At 50.3% G+C, this 17,387-nt stretch overlaps 1 long non-coding RNA gene across 1 annotated transcript; it reads left to right on the forward strand.

The window, feature by feature from the left end:
• The first annotated feature begins 6,972 nt into the window (after nucleotides 1-6,972).
• LOC147119366 (uncharacterized) lies at nucleotides 6,973-11,520 on the forward strand. Its single transcript, XR_015078015.1, has 2 exons — nucleotides 6,973-8,597; nucleotides 11,167-11,520. It is a non-coding gene; the product is annotated as an uncharacterized LOC147119366 (long non-coding RNA).
• Nucleotides 11,521-17,387: the final 5,867 nt, after the last annotated feature.

Here is a 17,387-nt window from a genome sequence, read left to right on the forward strand (position 1 = left end):
TAAGAGCAGTGAACATTATCCGCCCCCACCCGCAGGTTCCTGTTTCACTCCGGCCCGAATCTCAACAAAGCGCCAAACTCCGAGACAGATGGGAAGTGAGTCAGGGAGCGTCTGGAAATGGAGGAGAAATGGAGACTGCTCAGGGAGCGTCTGTAAATGGAGGAGAAATGGTGACTGGTCAGGGAGCGTCTGTAAATAGAGGAGAAATGGTGACTGGTCAGGGCGCGTCTGTAAATGAAGGAGAAATGGTGACTGGTCAGGGAGCGTCTGTAAATGAAGGAGAAATGGGGACTGGTCAGGGAGCGTCTGTAAATAGAGGAGAAATGGTGACTGGTCAGGGCGCGTCTGTAAATGAAGGAGAAATGGTGACTGGTCAGGGAGCGTCTGTAAATGAAGGAGAAATGGTGACTGGTCAGGGAGCGTCTGTAAATAGAGGAGAAATGGTGACTGGTCAGGGCGCGTCTGTAAATGAAGGAGAAATGGTGACTGGTCAGGGCGCGTCTGTAAATGAAGGAGAAATGGTGACTGGTCAGGGCGCGTCTGTAAATGAAGGTGAAATGGTGACTGGTCAGGGAGCGTCTGTAAATGAAGGAGAAATGGGGACTGGTCAGGGAGCGTCTGTAAATGAAGGAGAAATGGGGACTGGTCAGGGAGCGTCTGTAAATGAAAGAGAACTGGTGACGAATCTGAAACGTGTGTAAATGAAATAGAAATAGTAAACAGTTAGGAGGACATAGGCAGACTGGTGCAGTGGACAGACATGTAGCAAATGAAATTTAATGCAGAGAAGTGTGAAGTAATGCATTTTGGAAAGTCGAAAGAGGAGATGCAAAATAAACTAAATGGTACAATTTTAATCAGGTGCAGGAACAGAGAGACCTGGGATTGCGTGTACACAAAACATTGAAGATGGTAGGACAAGTTAATTGTTAAAATAGCATACGGGATCCTTGGGTTTATTAACAGAAGCATAGAGTACAAAGCGAGGAAGTTATGCTGAACCTTTATAACTCTCTAGTTCGAGTATTGTGTCCAATTCTGGGCACCACACTTTAGACAAGACCTCAAGGCCTTGGAGAGGGTGCAGAGGAGATTTACTCGGATGGTGCCAGGGATGAGGGGTTTCAGTTATCTGGAGAGACTGGAGAAGCTGCGATTGTTCTCCTTTGTGCAGAGAAGGTTAAGGGGAGATTTAATAGTGGTGTTCAAAATTATGAGGGGTTTTCATGGAGTCAATAGGATAGTAGATGTTTCCACTGGCAGGAGGGTTGGTAATCAGAGGACACAGAATTAAAATAATTGGGCAAAAAGCCAGGGGGGAGATGGCTTGTTGTGATCTGGAATGCACTGCCTGAAAGGCTGGTGGAAGCAGATTCAATAGTAACTTTCCAAAGGGAATTGGATAAGTACTTCCCAAGGACTAATTGAATGGCACTTTCAGAGAGCAGCACAGGTACGCTGGCCCGAATGGCCTCCTTCTGTGCTGTATGATTCTGTGAAATGGTGATGGTCAGAGAGTGTCTGTAGAAGAAGGTGAAATGGAGAGTGTTCAGGGAGAGCCCAGCACCAAAACAGGGAGATATTACAGACAGACAGCCAGAGTCAGCATCTTCAGGGGAGGAGAGAGAGGGGAACCAGTGAGTGTAGAACTGAACCCAGCCAGAGTCAGTGCCTTCAGCGGAAGAGAGAGAGGGGAACCAGTGAGTGTAGAACTGAACCCAGCCAGAGTCAGCACTTTCAGGGGAGGAGAGGGAGGGGAACCAGTGAGTGTAGAACTGAACCCAGCCAGAGTCAGCACCTTCAGGGGAGGGGAACCAGTGAGTGTAGAACTGAACCCAGCAAGAGTCAGCACCTTCAGGGAAGGAGAGGGAGGGGAACCAGTGAGTGTAGAACTGAACCCTGCCAGAGTCAGTGCCTTCAGGGGAGGAGAGAGAGGGGAACCAGTGAGTGTAGAACTGAACCCAGCCAGAGTCAGCACCTTCAGGGGAGGAGAGAGAGGGGAACCAGTGAGTGTAGAACTGAACCCAGCCAGAGTCAGCACCTTCAGGGGAGGAGAGAGAGGTGAACCAGTGAGTGTAGAACTGAACCCAGCCAGAGTCAGCACCTTCAGGGGAGGAGAGGGAGGGGAACCAGTGAGTGTAGAACTGAACCCAGCCAGAGTCAGCACCTTCAGGGGAGGGGAACCAGTGAGTGTAGAACTGAACCCAGCCAGAGTCAGCGCCTTCAGGGGAGGAGAGGGGAACCAGTGAGTGTAGAACTGAACCCAGCCAGAGTCAGCACCTTCAGGGGGGGGAACCAGTGAGTGTAGAACTGAACCCAGCCAGAGTCAGCACCTTCAGGGGAGGGGAACCAGCGACTGTAGAACTGAACCCAGCCAGAGTCAGCACCTTCAGGGAAGGAGAGGGAGGGGAACCAGTGAGTGTAGAACTGAACCCAGCCAGAGTCAGTACCTTCAGGGGAGGAGAGAGAGGGGAACCAGTGAGTGCAGAACTGAACCCAGCCAGAGTCAGCACCTTCAGGGGAGGAGAGAGAGGGGAACCAGTGAGTTTAGAACTGAACCCAGCCAGAGTCAGCACCTTCAGGGGAGGAGAGAGAGGGGAACCAGTGAGTGTAGAACTGAACCCAGCCAGAGTCAGCACCTTCAGGGGAGGAGAGAGAGGGGAACCAGTGAGTGTAGAACTGAACCCAGCCAGAGTCAGCACCTTCAGGGGAGGGGAACCAGTGAGTGTAGAACTGAACCCAGCCAGAGTCAGCACCTTCAGGGGAGGAGAGGGAGGGGAACCAGTGAGTGTAGAACTGAACCCAGCCAGAGTCAGCACCTTCAGGGGAGGAGAGGGGGACCAGTGAGTGTAGAACTGAACCCAGCCAGAGTCTGCACCTTCAGGGGAGGAGAGAGAGGGAAACCAGTGAGTGTAGAACTGAACCCAGCCAGAGTCAGCACCTTCAGGGGAGGGGAGAGAGGGGAACCAGTGAGTGTAGAACTGAACCCAGCCAGAGTCAGCACCTTCAGGGGAGGAGAGAGAGGGAAACCAGTGAGTGTAGAACTGAACCCAGCCAGAGTCAGCACCTTCAGGGGAGGAGAGGGAGGGGAACCAGTGAGTGTAGAACTGAACCCAGCCAGAGTCAGCACCTTCAGGGGAGGAGAGGGAGGGGAACCAGTGAGTGTAGAACTGAACCCAGCCAGAGTCAGCACCTAGAATTGCCTGTTCTGAATTTCTATCCTGTACTCACAGTGAAGACTTTTGTAAACTCTTTTTACAGGGTATTAGAAGGGGAGGATTTGCAAATGGGAAACTCAAACGAAACATCACATCAAGATCTGCCATAGTTACTCGATTCACCAGGACCTGAATATCATCGGCTTCTGAATGTGGAAGGAGAAATGTTTGTCTGTTCTTTCTGTGGGAATAGATTTCAAACATCAGTGTGACTGGAAAAGCACCGAGACACACACACCCGAGTGAAAGCGTTCCAGTGCACTGACTGTGGAAAGAGCTTTAACCAGTTACACAGCCTGAAAAACATTGCACCATTCAGTGGGGAGAAACCGTACACGTGTTGTGTGTGTGGATGAGGCTTCAACTGATCGTCCAACCTGGAGAGACACAAGGACACCGGCACCGTGGAGAAACCGTGGAAATGTAGGGACTGTGGGAAGGGATTCAGTTACCCATCTGAGCAGGAAATTCATTGACGCAGTCACACTGGGGAGAGACCATTCACCTGCTCTGCGTGTGGGAAAGGATTCAATCAGTCCTCTCACCTCATTGACCACCAGCGTGTTCACTCTGATAAGAGACCTTTTAACTGTTCTGACTGTGAGAAGAGCTTTACATACAAAAGGGAACTGCTGAGACACCAAGAGACTCACACTGGGGAGAAACCGTTCACCTGCTCCGTGTGTGGGAACAGATTCAGTCGGTCATCCAACCTGCTGATTCACCAGCGAGTTCACACTGGGGAGAAACTGTTCACCTGCTCCGTGTGTAGGAAAAGATTCGGTCGGTCATCCAACCTGCTCATTCACCAGCGAGTTCTCACTGGAGACAGGCCTTTCACCTGCTCCGTGTGTGGGATGAAATTCACTTATTCATCCAACCTGTTGAGACACTGTCGAGTTCACAGGTGACTGCAGGGGTTGGATTCTGCTGTTCTTGCTGCTGTTAATCACATCTGGGACTGAACCATGTTCATTCTGACAGTTGGGGTTTGTTTCTACTGATGTTAATAACCCCTATAACTGGGCTGGAGTTTACTATTCTGGATATAAAGCTGATTGTGATCTCGGGGCTGCTTTAAGAAGTGCTGTCTGTGATCTTTCCCCTTAATTCAGAGACTCTCGTCAGAAATTAGTTTAGTTTATAATAAAATTATTAATTTTTCTTTAATCCTATATTAATCTTTGGTACAAAATCTACAAATCAATGTCTGAAAGGTTCCACTGATTAACATAAGAATTAGGAGCAGGAGTGGGCCACACGGCCCCTCGAGCCTGCTCCACCATGCAATAAGATCATGGCTGATCATCCACCTCAACTCCACTTTCCCGTCTGAATAAGAACATCTGCTATTAGAAAGTGCTGATTAATCCTCACTGACAATTTTTACTGACTTGCACATTACACACAGTGGCACCTCCATTATCCACCAGAAAGACGGGGAATGGGAAATGGTGGAGAATCGAGAGTCCCCAAATGTTGCCCCTCCTGTCTGATATAGCAATCCCCTCAGCACGGGAATGGAGACAAGTCCAAACCAAATCATGGGCTGAGTTTAATCTTTCTGGGCCTATGGGATTGGTTTATATCAGACAGGAGGAGATTGGTGTCAGTGACTGTGGGGTTGGTTTATATCAGACAGGAGGAGATTAGCGTCAGTGACTGTGGGGTTAGTTTATATCAGACAGGAGGAGATTAGTGTCAGTGACTGTGGGGTTGGTTTATATCAGACAGGAGGCGATTAGTGTCAGTGACTGTGGGGTTGGTTTATATCAGACAGGAGGAGATTAGTGTCAGTGACTGTGGAGTTGGTTTATATCAGACAGGAGGAGATTGGTGTCAGTGACTGTGGGGTTGTTTTATGTCAGACAGGAGGGGATTGGTGTCAGTGACTGCGAGGTTGGTTTATATCAGACAGGAGGAGATTGGTGTCAGTGACTGTGGGGTTGGTTTATATCAGACAAGGGGAGATTGGTGTCAGTGACTGGGGTTGATTTATCTCATTCTTCTAAACTCTAGCGAATATAAACCTAATCGACCCACTCTCTCTTCATACGTCATTCCTGCCATCCCAGGTATCAGTCTGGTGAATCTTCCCTGCACTCCCTCCATGGCAAGAACATCCTTCCTCAGATAAGGCGACCAAAACTGCACACAATACTCAACGTGTGGTCTTACCAAGGCCCTGTACAACTGCAGCAAGACATCCTTGCTCCTGTACTCGAATCCTCTCGCTACAAAGGCCAACATACCATTTGCCTTCTTAACCGCCTGCTGCACCTGCATGCTTACCTTCAGCGACTGGTGCACAAGGACACCCAGGTCTCGTTGCACTTCCCCTTTTTCCAATCTATTGCCATTCAGATAATAATCTGCCTTCCTGTTTTTGACACCAAAGTGGATAACCTCGCATTTATCCACGTTATACTGCATCTGCCATGCATCTGCCCAATCACCCAACCTGTCCAAACCATACTGGAGTTTCTCGGCATCCTCCTCACAGCACACACGCCCACCCAGTTTTGTGTCATCTGCAAACTTGGAGATATTACATCTAGTTCCCTTGTCTAGATCATTGATATATATTGTGAATAGCTGGGGTCCAAGGACAGATCCCTGCGGTGCCCCACTAGTCACTGCCTGCCACTTGGAAAAAGACCCGTTTATTCCAACTCTTTGCTTCCTGTCTGCCAACCAGTTCTCTATCCAAGTCAATACCTTGCCCCCAATCACATGTGCCTTAACTTTGCACGCTAATCTCTTATGTGGGACCTTATCGAAAGTTAACCTCTGCCCCTATTTTTTCAGGCGGCAGCTGTTGATGATTCTGCCGTCCCCACTTGCAACATTTAACCACTCCTGCCTTCCACCCTATCACAGACACCCCCTTTTGTTCTTCCCTCCCTCCCCCCCTTTCCCTGTCTCTGCATCTGCTTAAAATCTGTTACATCTCCAACATTTTCCAGTTCTGATGAAGGGTCCCAGACCTGAAACGTTAACTCTGTTTCTCTCTCCACGGATGCTGCCTGACCTGCTGAGTGTTTCCAGCATTTTCTGTCGTTCAGATTTCCAGCAGCCGCAGTATTTTGCTATTGTATTATTTATATCGTTCCTGCGGTGCGTTGTGTAAAACTGAGCACAGCACCTGTTGGAAAATAAAAGCGCTTCTACATAGGTTGAGCATTAAACAATGATTGAAGGGCTAACACAGGCACCAGGGGCACAACCAAGTTAGTCTGAGAGAATACATGCAGCTCGACACTGAGTAACTGAATTCTGACAACAGAAAGCACATTCTCCTCAAAACCAGAGGGAACAGGGAGTTAAGGCGGAAACAGAAGCAGATGTCACTTGGCAGCAACCTCGCCTCTGACTCTGAAGGTTGCGGATTCAAATCCCACTGCGAGTTTCAGCCAATGAGGGAGCTCCGGGCTGAGCCCCGCCCACTGGGTGACGCAGGCCCCGCCCCTCGCACACTCCGATTGGTTGGAGGACCCGTCGCCCGCTCGGTCCTCTAGCCCCGCCCCACTCTTCCTATTGGTCCGGCGATCCCGTCAATCACCTGGGCAGTGTGAGCTGAGCATGTGCGGCCCCCAGCTCAGGGAGCGGGTTCATGAACCCCGGGGGAACGCGGACCGCTCACACCCCGAGCTCAGGGAGCGGGTTCATGAACCCCGGGGGGACGCGGGCCGCTCACACCCCGAGCTCAGGGAGCGGGTTCATGAACCCCGGGGGAACGCGGACCGCTCACACCCCGAGCTCAGGGAGCGGGTTCATGAACCCCGGGGGGACGCGGGCCGCTCACACCCCGAGCTCAGGGAGCGGGTTCATGAACCCCGGGGGGACGCGGGCCGCTCACACCCCGAGCTCAGGGAGCGGGTTCATGAACCCCGGGGGGAGGCTGCGAGATTCTCAGCAGCTCAGCTCAGCTCTGTGCTGTGTGAACGGGCTGCTCCACACCCCGGCTGCTCACGGGAATGCTAGTGCGGAGGGCCCAGTGCAGAAGGCCCAGAGTGGAAGACCCAGAGGAGCGTGTCCGAGGCGGGAGGCCCAGCACGGAGGACCCCAGGCGGGGGGCCTGGGGCGGAGCGGCTGGTCGACAGAAGCGGAGTCGGGATATGCTGTGGGTGAGCATGCTGCACGGTTTCTAAAGGTGAAGAACAGTCTCTGGCCCGAATGAGTTCCAGTGGCCCCGCCTGTGCTCCATTTGGTGGCAGCTGTGAGGCTTTTTCTTGGTGACAGGGCCGGTTTGTGTGCTGCCATTTTGGTGGAGGAAAGACAGACTGTTTCCATCTAATGTATGGTGCTTGAGCGGCCATAAGATGGGAAAAGAGAACGGAATAAAAGTGATATGGTTATGGGACTTTGTATATTGTGATGTTATTTAGCGTTAAAGCCTTCCTTAATCGAATGAACGAACGAACGCTCAAGTGAATGCATGCATGCAGACACAAATAATACGCACGCACACACGCATACACAATGGAACTTACGTTCGACTGAATGAAGGGCCCTCACGCCCCAGGATGAAGGCTGGCATCCTATTGGGTAAGCGTGAGGCCTGTCTGGACGGATGAGCGAACGCACACATGCACGCAGGTAGACAAATGACACGCACGCAGACATGCACAATGGAATTTATGCTTGAGCGAACGAACGAACGAACGGAGGAATGAATGATTGAGTGATGCCAGTAGGACTGGCGTATATGGATTCTTTTCTTGGTTTATTAAATAGTGGCAGTTTGTACTGTAAACATTATTGATTTACCTGTAAAAATTTATTGTATTTATATTGTTGACCATAAAGCTGTTTTGAGGCTTTTTTTTGTGGTCAATGAATGTAATGGATTTACTATGTAATTGATTAGTTGTATAAGTACTGTTGCACTTGAATGTTAAAGTGAAAAAAAAAGGACAACAGGTAATACCAAGCAAAAATGAAGACTTACTAAATTGCCAATAGGACTATTGGTACCTGTACTGTTAATATTGTTGATTTGTCTGTAAAATTTACCACTGCATTTATACTGTTAACCTTAAAGGTGTTTTTAAGGCTTTGTTTTATAGCGGCTAATGAATATAATGGATTTATTATGTAATTGATGAGTTGTAACAAGTACTGCCATATTTAAATAAATATGTTTGACTCAAAAAAAGTAAATAAATAAACCCCGGGATCCCTGATAGCCAGCCAGGAATCTTGTGCTGCTGCTGTGCCAGAGGAGAGGAGAGACCAGACCAGAACTAACAACAAAGGGAAGCCATTCCATCACTGCTTCCCCAAGTGGTCTCCATTACAGGAGAGGGAGAGAGGGGAGAAAAACAAACATCCTACATCTGTTCAGAAGGAGGGAGAGCCATTGGAAAACTTCTACAGGTGGGTGTTTCATGGTGCACTCTCATAAAGATTTTGTATTTAAGTGGGGGGAGGAAAGAAGGAGGAGAAGGAAACATCTAGGGGTGTGTGTGAGTGTGTGTGGCTCTTGTAAAAACTAGGCCACGCACACCACTAGCAAACACCCCTCCCTATTGCTTGACTTGGGACAGCTGGTGCTGCCCAGGCAAAGTCATCATTTAATGATCACATCGTTAACACCTGGTGGTGGACTGAGCCTGGGCATCTCCAGCTTTATTTTCCCAGGTGAAGACATCTTCTCCCCCCACAAGACCATCAATAGAGACTTATTTTTCAGTGAGTGCACCCCTGCGAGCACCCACCCACCATCTTGAGTGGAGACCCAGCCCCTGCAGCCTCCCTCCTTCCCACCCCCCTTTCTCTCTCTCTTTGCCTCTCTCTAAGAGGCACCTCATTTCCATTAATTGCCCGTTGAGCAGAGGGGAGAAGGCCCCTCTCCCAATTTAATCAATAAGGGGAGAGGTGTGCCTTCACTTTTAAAGCTCCCCCTGCTCAGGGAAAACAACCATTGAGGCCATAAAGATCACCAGGCCTGTGACTGGGGGTGGGTGTAGCCCTTTATAATAAGCACCCCACGATGGCGACCACATCATCGCCGGTGACGGGGCCAGCAAGATCATACGCAAGTATGGCAGCCACGGCTGCTCCCGCTGCTTCTGCTACCCCGTCACCTTTCCGCCTGCTCACTAAAAATCACGGGCTGAAGAGCTACACTCACCCCAACATGACTATCGAGGCGTGCGTGAAGGCCGTGGCTGGGGTAGTCGGTCCTTCAGCCATCGTCGCCGCCTCGAAAATGTACGGCAAGGCTGTGTTCTTCCTGGGGTCGGAGCGGGCGGTGTCCCTGGCCGTAACCAAGGAGCTCACCGTGGGTGGGACCATCCTGCCGGTGGATCCTCTCAAGGCCACCGCGCAGAGGATCCTCTTATCAAACCTCCCACCCTTTGTTTCGGCTGAGCTCCTCCTCCCCCACCTACGTCAACTGGGGGAGGTGAGGTCAGGGATCACACCGATCCCGCTCGGATGCAGGGAGGCCAGCCTCCAGCACGTCTTCTCCTTCCGGCGCCAGCTTTTTGTTCAGCTGGCGTGGGAGCAGGACACTGAGGGCACTTTTGTCGTGTGCCATGAGGGGGCTGCCCACCGCGTCTTTTGGGTGTCAGACGGTGTGCGGTGCCACGCCTGTAAGGAGGTGGGGCATGTACGAAAGAACTGCCCCACCTCCAAGGCCGCCAGAACATCTGAGGCGGCCAAGGCTGGCGCCGCCACCACTCCCCCCGCTGATTCTGTCCGCGCGTCCTCAACACCTGATGCGCGGTCGACGTCGGAGGCCAACGCCGGGGGGGGAGGGAGAGCGTCCGCGCGAAGGGAAGGTGCAGAAGAAGATGAAGCACCTTAGGGCGGGTCCCCTCGGTGAGCACACGGATACGGACAATCTGGCAGAACTTACGCCTGCATTCCCTGCGCTGGTGGCGGCGGTGTTTCAGAGTTTGGGGGGCCTCGTGCCCAGGCCCATGATTGCAACTGCTGAGGCGAAGATTTAAGACCTGCAACCGGGCTTGGGCTCGAGGGACCCGAGCAACCCGCGCGATGGGAGGCAGCGGAGGAGGCGGCCCCGGTAGGTATGGAGGTCTCCCAGCCTTCGTGTCCCTCCATAACAAAAAGGAGGCGCGAGTCCCTGGGAGAGGAGGAGGACCACGAGAGACAATGTCCCTCCTCGCGGGGGGAATCGTCGCCCGCCGTGGGTGCTGCGGCCCCTCCCTACCATTACCGCCATCTGTATTCAGCAGGAGTTGCCTGTCCCTCGGGAGGGTACGACAGATGAGTCTGTCCCGCCTGCGCCTCCCGGGGACGGGGAAGAGACCCTGCGCGTGGGGGGGACCGTGGATCTACCCGCGGAGGAAATAACACAAGAACCATTACATCTCGCCATGTCGGGCGCCCTGGAGACTGGGGTGGGTGAAGCCAGTGAGGCTGGGCTCGCCCAGGACAGTCCGGACCATTCCCAGGCACTGCTCGACGTGGCCGAGGAATGTATTCAAGCTCCCCGGTCCGCTGGGTCGGTGGCTGATGGCGGTGAGGGGGAAGGCCCCCTGACTCCGTCTCCGACGCTGGCGCCGGGGGTGTTGGGGGAAATGGGGATAGTGTTCTCCCCGGTTTCCCCGTGCACCCCGGTGCCTGGGGCGGAGGGGGGCCCCGAACCGCCACCGCCTCCTGACCCAGCACCTCTGGAGGAGCCCAGGGAGGAATCCTCGTAGGACTGCTCCTGGGCCTGGCCAAAGTGGCCATAAACAGGTCCAGGCAGCGGGCGGTCGAGGGGGTCGTTCGGCCCGATTGCCTGCCTCTCTTCCGTGGCTATGTTCGCGCCCGGGTGGCCCTGGAGATGGATCACGCGGTGTCCGCCGGCACACGAGGCCTTCCGAGACCGGTGGGCGCCGCGGGGACTGGAGTGCATCGTCACCCCGGCCAATGTGATTTTAATTTAATTTGATATGTCTTAAAATTAATTTCAGTATTTTAAGTTTCTTTACAGTCCATTTGTTCGGGCGGGAGAGCGGGAGGCTCCGCTCAGCGATGCAGAGAGCCCTGCAGATGGAGAAGAATGTCAACCAGAGTCTGCCGGATCTGCACAAACTCTCCACTGGGAGCGCCGACCCTCATCTGTGTGAATTCCTGGAGACCCGCTATCTGGATGAACAAGTGAAGATGATCAAGAAGCTTGGAGATCACATCACCAACTTAAAGAGCTTGGGACCCCTGCCTTGCAGGGAATGGTGGCTTGTGACTTTGTACAAAGAACTGAGCTTGACCTCTGTAATGTTATTAACTGTGAATAAAATGTTCAAATAAAAATAAATAATCCCCGGGGAGACGTGGGCTGCTCACACCCCGAGTGCGGCCACAGGCCCCATTATTAACGCTCAACATTATCCGCTTCACACACACCCGGAGTGGGCCCCAGGCCCGGCCCAGAGGCTCTTGTTCGGGGCGTTTGCCCTGAGCGGGGCGGCAGCTGCGGGGCTTTCTCCCGGTGACAGGCCCGGGGTAACGGCCACTATCTTGAGAGGCTCAGGGGGCAGCAGGGCGCATGCGCGGCCCCCTTGGCCAGGAACCAGGAGGAGAGAATCTGGTCAATTTCTATCCTGGACTCACAGTGATGGCTTTTGTAAACTCCTTTTACAGGCTGTGAGAAGGGCAGCATTTACACACCGCAAACTCAAACCAACAACAACAACTTACCTTTATATAGCACCTTTAAAATGTTACAGTATTGCAGTCAGACAATAATCGACACACATACTTTGTTTGTGGTCCAGTGCACTGACTCAAAGTTCCTTCACAACTGAAACAATTTTATTGCGGTTGCTGTGAAGGCTTCGCTCACTCTGCTTGTACACCTGGTCTCCAAAGGAGGCAAAACAGGACTAATGCTGCCGAGCTCAGCTCTCCATGTCTCTCCAGTGGCTGAAGGGTCTGTAACCCTGTCAGGGGCGCCCTGCCACAGGACTCAATATCCACCCCCTCCACCACTGGTGCACTGTGTCTGCAGTATGTACGGTCTACAAGATGACCACGGTCAGGCCGTGTGGAGTCAAGGGCCAGGCAGCAGAATGGATGGACAGATCGCAACAAACTTCCCTTAACTCCAATCCTCTGATTTCTGTTTTGTAGCCAGCTTTCCATCCATTCTGCTGCCTGGCCCTTCACTCCACGTGGCCTGACCTTGGTCATCTTGTCGATCTTACAAACTGTTTATGGATAGCAAGCTGGTTACAAAACAGGAAACAGAAAGTAGGGGCTGGGAGTAGTTACTCAGACTGGCAAAAGGTGGGAAGTGGTGTTCCACAGGGATCAGTGCTGGGATCACTGTTGTTCACCATTTTCAGAAACGATTTGGACTCGGGAATCAGAAGTACAATTTTAAAATTTCTCGATGACACCAAATTGGGAGGTAGAGTTAATACTGAGGAAGACAAAATGCAAGAAGACATTAATAAATTTCAGAATGGGCGTGTAATTGGCAAATGAATGTCACTGTAGATCAGTGTGGGGTGGTGTGTTTTGGTGGGAAGAATAAGGAGGCCACACACTACTTGGACAACATGGGGGTGAAATTGGGCTGCTTTGTGCCTACCGCGATATTCAGCGGGAGGTTAGCGGCGGCAGTAGCCGGTAACGCCCCGCGGCACTGCACCGCCGGCAATGACTTCATCGCTGTGCGCAGCACCCCGGCTGCAACCTTGGGTTGCGACCACTGACGGTATGTCCGACACGGTCAGGGGTCATTTCTGCAGCCGCGGTGGTGCCACTTAAAGGGCAGGTATCGGGCACAACTTTTTATTTTGGCCGACTGCCAGCACCTGCCCCCTTCCCCTTTCTTCTTCGGGGTGCCGGCCGCGATCGTTCAGCTCGGCGCTCCTCTTGATCCGACACCCCGCTCCCCGGTGGTCCAGCAGGGCCCCGGTATGCGCAGTGCTAGGCCCCTCCCCTTTAATCAGGGCGAGAGGTCTGCTATGACGTGGTGCTATGTGCCGACGGGCGTGGCGCTGTTGCACGAAGTGCCGTGAAATTCACTGGTAGCGCCCCAAGAGGGAGGGGAGCGCTTCCAGTAGCACCAAGACTGTGGCTCCATGACTGGTGTGGGAAAAATGGGTTTTGCTTCTTGGGACACTGGCACCAGTACTGGGACAAGAGGGAGCTGTTCCGTTGGGACGGACTTCACTTGGCCAGTGCTGGGACTAGAATCCTGGCGAATCATATAACTAGGGCTGTAGAGAGGGCTTTAAACTAATTAGTGGGGGGGAGGTTTCTAGAGAGCAAATAATAAAAATGACTACGGAGAAGGTCATAGACTTAGGTAGCAGTGGGGGAATTAAAAAACAGAGCATGTCAGGAAGGGACAGAAGGTATGGAGTAAAAGGTAAAGTAGTAAAAGGGGAAAAAGCAGGAACTAAGTGTCACAAAACATTTGAAAGTTCTTTATCTGAATGCACGTAGCATTCGTAACAAAATGGACGAGTTAACGGCACAAATAACTACATATGGGTATGATCTTGTGGCCATTACAGAAACATGACTGCAGGGTGACCATGACTGGGAATTAAATATACCAGGTTATTTAACAATCAGGAAGGACAGGCAGGAAGGAAGGGGAGGTGGGGTGGCTATGTTAATAAAGGAAGGAATCACTGTAATACAGAGAAATGATATTGGGTCAAAGGATCAGGATAGTGAAACAGTTTGGGTGGAGGTAAGGAATAATAAGGGGAAAAAGACACTAGTGGGCGTAGTCTATAGGCCTCCGAACAGTTGCAGCACTGTTGGACGGAGTATTAATCAAGAAATACTTGAGGCTTGTAATAAGGGAACAGCTATAATTATGGGGGATTTAAACTATCATATTAACTGGACAAATCAAATTGGGCAGGGCAGCCTTGAGGATGAGTTCATTGAGTGTATTAGGGATGCGTTTCTTGAGCAGTATGTAACTGAACCGACTAGGGGGCAAGCAACCTTAGATTCGGTCCTGTGTAATGAGACAGGATTAATTAAAAATGTCCTAGTAAAGGATCCCCCTGGAATGAGTGACCATAACATGGTTGAATTCCATATTCAATTAGAGGGTGAGAAGGTTGGATCTCAAACAAGCGTGCTGAGCTTGAATAAAGGAGACAATGAAGGTATGAGAGCGGAATTGATTAGAGTGGACTGGGAAAATAGATTAAAGGGTAAGCCGGTACATGATCAGTGGTGTACATTAAAGGAATTATTTTACAAATTCCAAAAAAAATATATTCCACTGAGGAAAAAAGGGTGTAAAAGAAAAGATAGCCATCCGTGGCTAAGTAAAGTAATTAAGGATAGTATCCGACTAAAAACAAGGGCATATAAGGTAGCCAAATCTACTGGGAGGATAGAAGATTGGGAAGTCTTTAAAAGACAGCAAAACATAACTAAAGGATTGATTAAGAAAGGGAAGATAGATTATGAAAGTAAATTAGCAAAAAATATAAAAGCAGATAGCAAAAGTTTCTATAGTTATATAAAAAGAAAAAGGGTGGCTAAAGTAAATGTTGGTCCCTTAGAGGATGAGACCGGGAAATTAATGGTGGGAAACATGGAGATGGCAAAAACGCTGAACAATTATTTTGTATCAGTCTTTATGGTAGAGGACACTAAGAATATCCCAACACTGGACAAACAGGGGGCTCTAGGGGGGGAGGAGCTAAATATGATTAAAATCACTAAGGAAGTGGTACTTGGTAAAATAATGGGACTCAAGGCGGATAAATCCCCTGCACCTGATGGCTTACATCCTAGGGTCTTGAGGGAAGTGGCGGTAGGGATTGTGGATGCATTGGTAATAATTTTCCAAAACTCCCTGGACTCAGCAAAGGTCCCGGCAGATTGGAAAACTGCTACTGTAACACCCTTATTTAAAAAGGGTAGTAGGTAGAAGGCTGGAAACTATAGACCTGTTAGCCTAACCTGTGGTTGGTAAAATTTTAGAGTCCATTATTAAGGAGACAGTAACGGGACATTTGGATAAACATAATTTAATAGGACAAAGTCAGCATGGTTTTATGAAGGGGAAGTCATGTTTGACAAATTTGCTTGAGTTCTTTGAGGAAGTAACATACAGGGTGGATAAAGGGGAACCAGTGGATGTAGTGTATTTAGACTTCCAAAAGGCATTTGACAAGGTGCCACACAAAAGATTATTGCTCAAGATAAAAAATCATGGGATTGGGGGTAATATTCTGGCATGGGTGGAGGATTGGCTATCTAACAGAAAGCAGAGAGTTGGGATAAATGGTTTGTTCTCAGGCTGGCAATCAGTAACTAGTGGTGTTCTGCGGGGGTCCGTGCTGGGTCCCCAACACTTTACAATCTATATTAATGATTTGGAGGAGGGGACCGAGTGTAACATATCAAAGTTTGCAGATGATACAAAGATGGGAAGGAAAGTAGTGAGTGAGGAGGACATAAAAAACCTGCAAAGGGACATAGACAGGCTAAGTAAGTGGGCAGAGATTTAGCAGATGGAATACAATACTGGAAAGTGTGAGGTTATGCACTTTGGCAGGAAAAATCATAGAGCAAGTTATTATCTTAATGGCAAGAAACTGGAAAGTAATGTAGTACAAAGGGATCTGGGGGTCCTGGTGCACGAAACTCAAAAATTTAGTATGCAGGTGCAGCAAGTGATCAAGAAGGCCAATGGAATGTTGGCTTTTATTGCTAGGGGGATAGAATATAAAAACAGGGAGGTATTGTTGCAGTTGTACAAGGTATTGGTGAGACCACACCTGGAATACTGCATACAGTTTTGGTGTCCATACTTAAGAAAAGACCTACTTGCTCTCGAGTCAGTACGAAGAAGGTTCACTCGGTTAATCCCGGGGATGAGGGGGTGGACATATGAGGAGAGGTTGAGTAGACTGGGACTCTACTCATTGGAGTTCAGAAGAATGAGAGGCGATCTTATTGAAACATATAAGATTGTGAAGGGGCTTGATCGGGTGGATGCGGTGAGGATGTTCCCAAAGATGGGTGAAACTAGAACTAGGGTGCATAATCTTAGAATAAGGGGCTGCTCTTTCAAAACTGAGATGAGGAGAAACTTCTTCACTCAGAGGGTAGTAGGTCTGTGGAATTTGCTGCCCCAGAAAGCTGTGGAAGCTACATCATTAAATAAATTTAAAACAGAAATAGACAGTTTCTTAGAAGTAAAGGGAATTAGGGGTTACGGGGAGCGGGCAGGAAATTGGACATGAGTCTTGGTTCGGAACGGTCATGGCCCTGTGGGTAGCGAAGCGGGCCCAGGGGCCGTGTAGCGTGATTTTGCTCCTACTTCTTGTGTTCTAATTATGTGTTAGATTTCAGGAGATGGTTCTATTCCTGTTCCTGGCTGGGGTGGAGATCACCTTTTACAGAAGGTAAGTACCGTAGAAAATATAGGGACAGAGTGATCTCCTGGACGAGTTTCAATCGCTTAGATGGGTCGGAGAGGAATTTCCCAGATTTTTTCTCCCAAATTGGCCATTGGGTTTTTAATCTAGTTTTTCGCCTCTCCCAGGCGATCACATGGGTTCGGGTGGGATGTAGAGTGATAGTAGATTTGAGGTTAGGATCAGATCAGCCATGATCTTATTGAATGGTGGAGTAGGCTCGAGGGGCCGATTGGCCGCCTACTGCTCCTATTTCTTATGTTCTTATGTTAACCCCGCCTCCTGCCTGGGGCACTACCACTGAATTTAATGCGCAGGGGCACTAACTTTTTCGGGGCTAAAATTAGCCCCGGCAACGTTAGCGACACAAAGGGGGCGCCACTGAATTTTTCCCCCTAAGAGTCTAAATGGGCTGGAGGAGCAGAGGGATCCGGGGATACAGATACACAAATCACTAAAAGTAGCGACAGAGCTTAATAAGGCCATTAAAAAAAAAGCACTGGGGTACATTCCTAAAGGAGCCTTCTGTTCCGTGCGAAGGAGCTCTAAACCATGGCAGAGAGCGGCTGGAACACATTTCTTACACGCCTCGAGATTAACCCGCACAGAGCCTTTGCTGTCAGTGAAGAGAGACGAGAAAGACCAAAGTGCCGTTTGCCCCTCTCAGTGTGGCCCTGAAGGACTGTGTCCAGGCTGAAGTTCTGTTCCCGCCGTACGATCCTCCCCCAGATTGTCCTTTCTGAGCTCCAGCCAGGTGATGCTAAACACTCAGGTGGGAAAGACAAAAATCTACAACAATGTG

The sequence above is a fragment of the Somniosus microcephalus genome, chromosome 4 (genome assembly GCF_052327205.1).
Source record: "Somniosus microcephalus isolate GS21.2 chromosome 4, FLI_Smic_1.0, whole genome shotgun sequence".
NCBI classification, from domain to species: domain Eukaryota; kingdom Metazoa; phylum Chordata; class Chondrichthyes; order Squaliformes; family Somniosidae; genus Somniosus; species Somniosus microcephalus.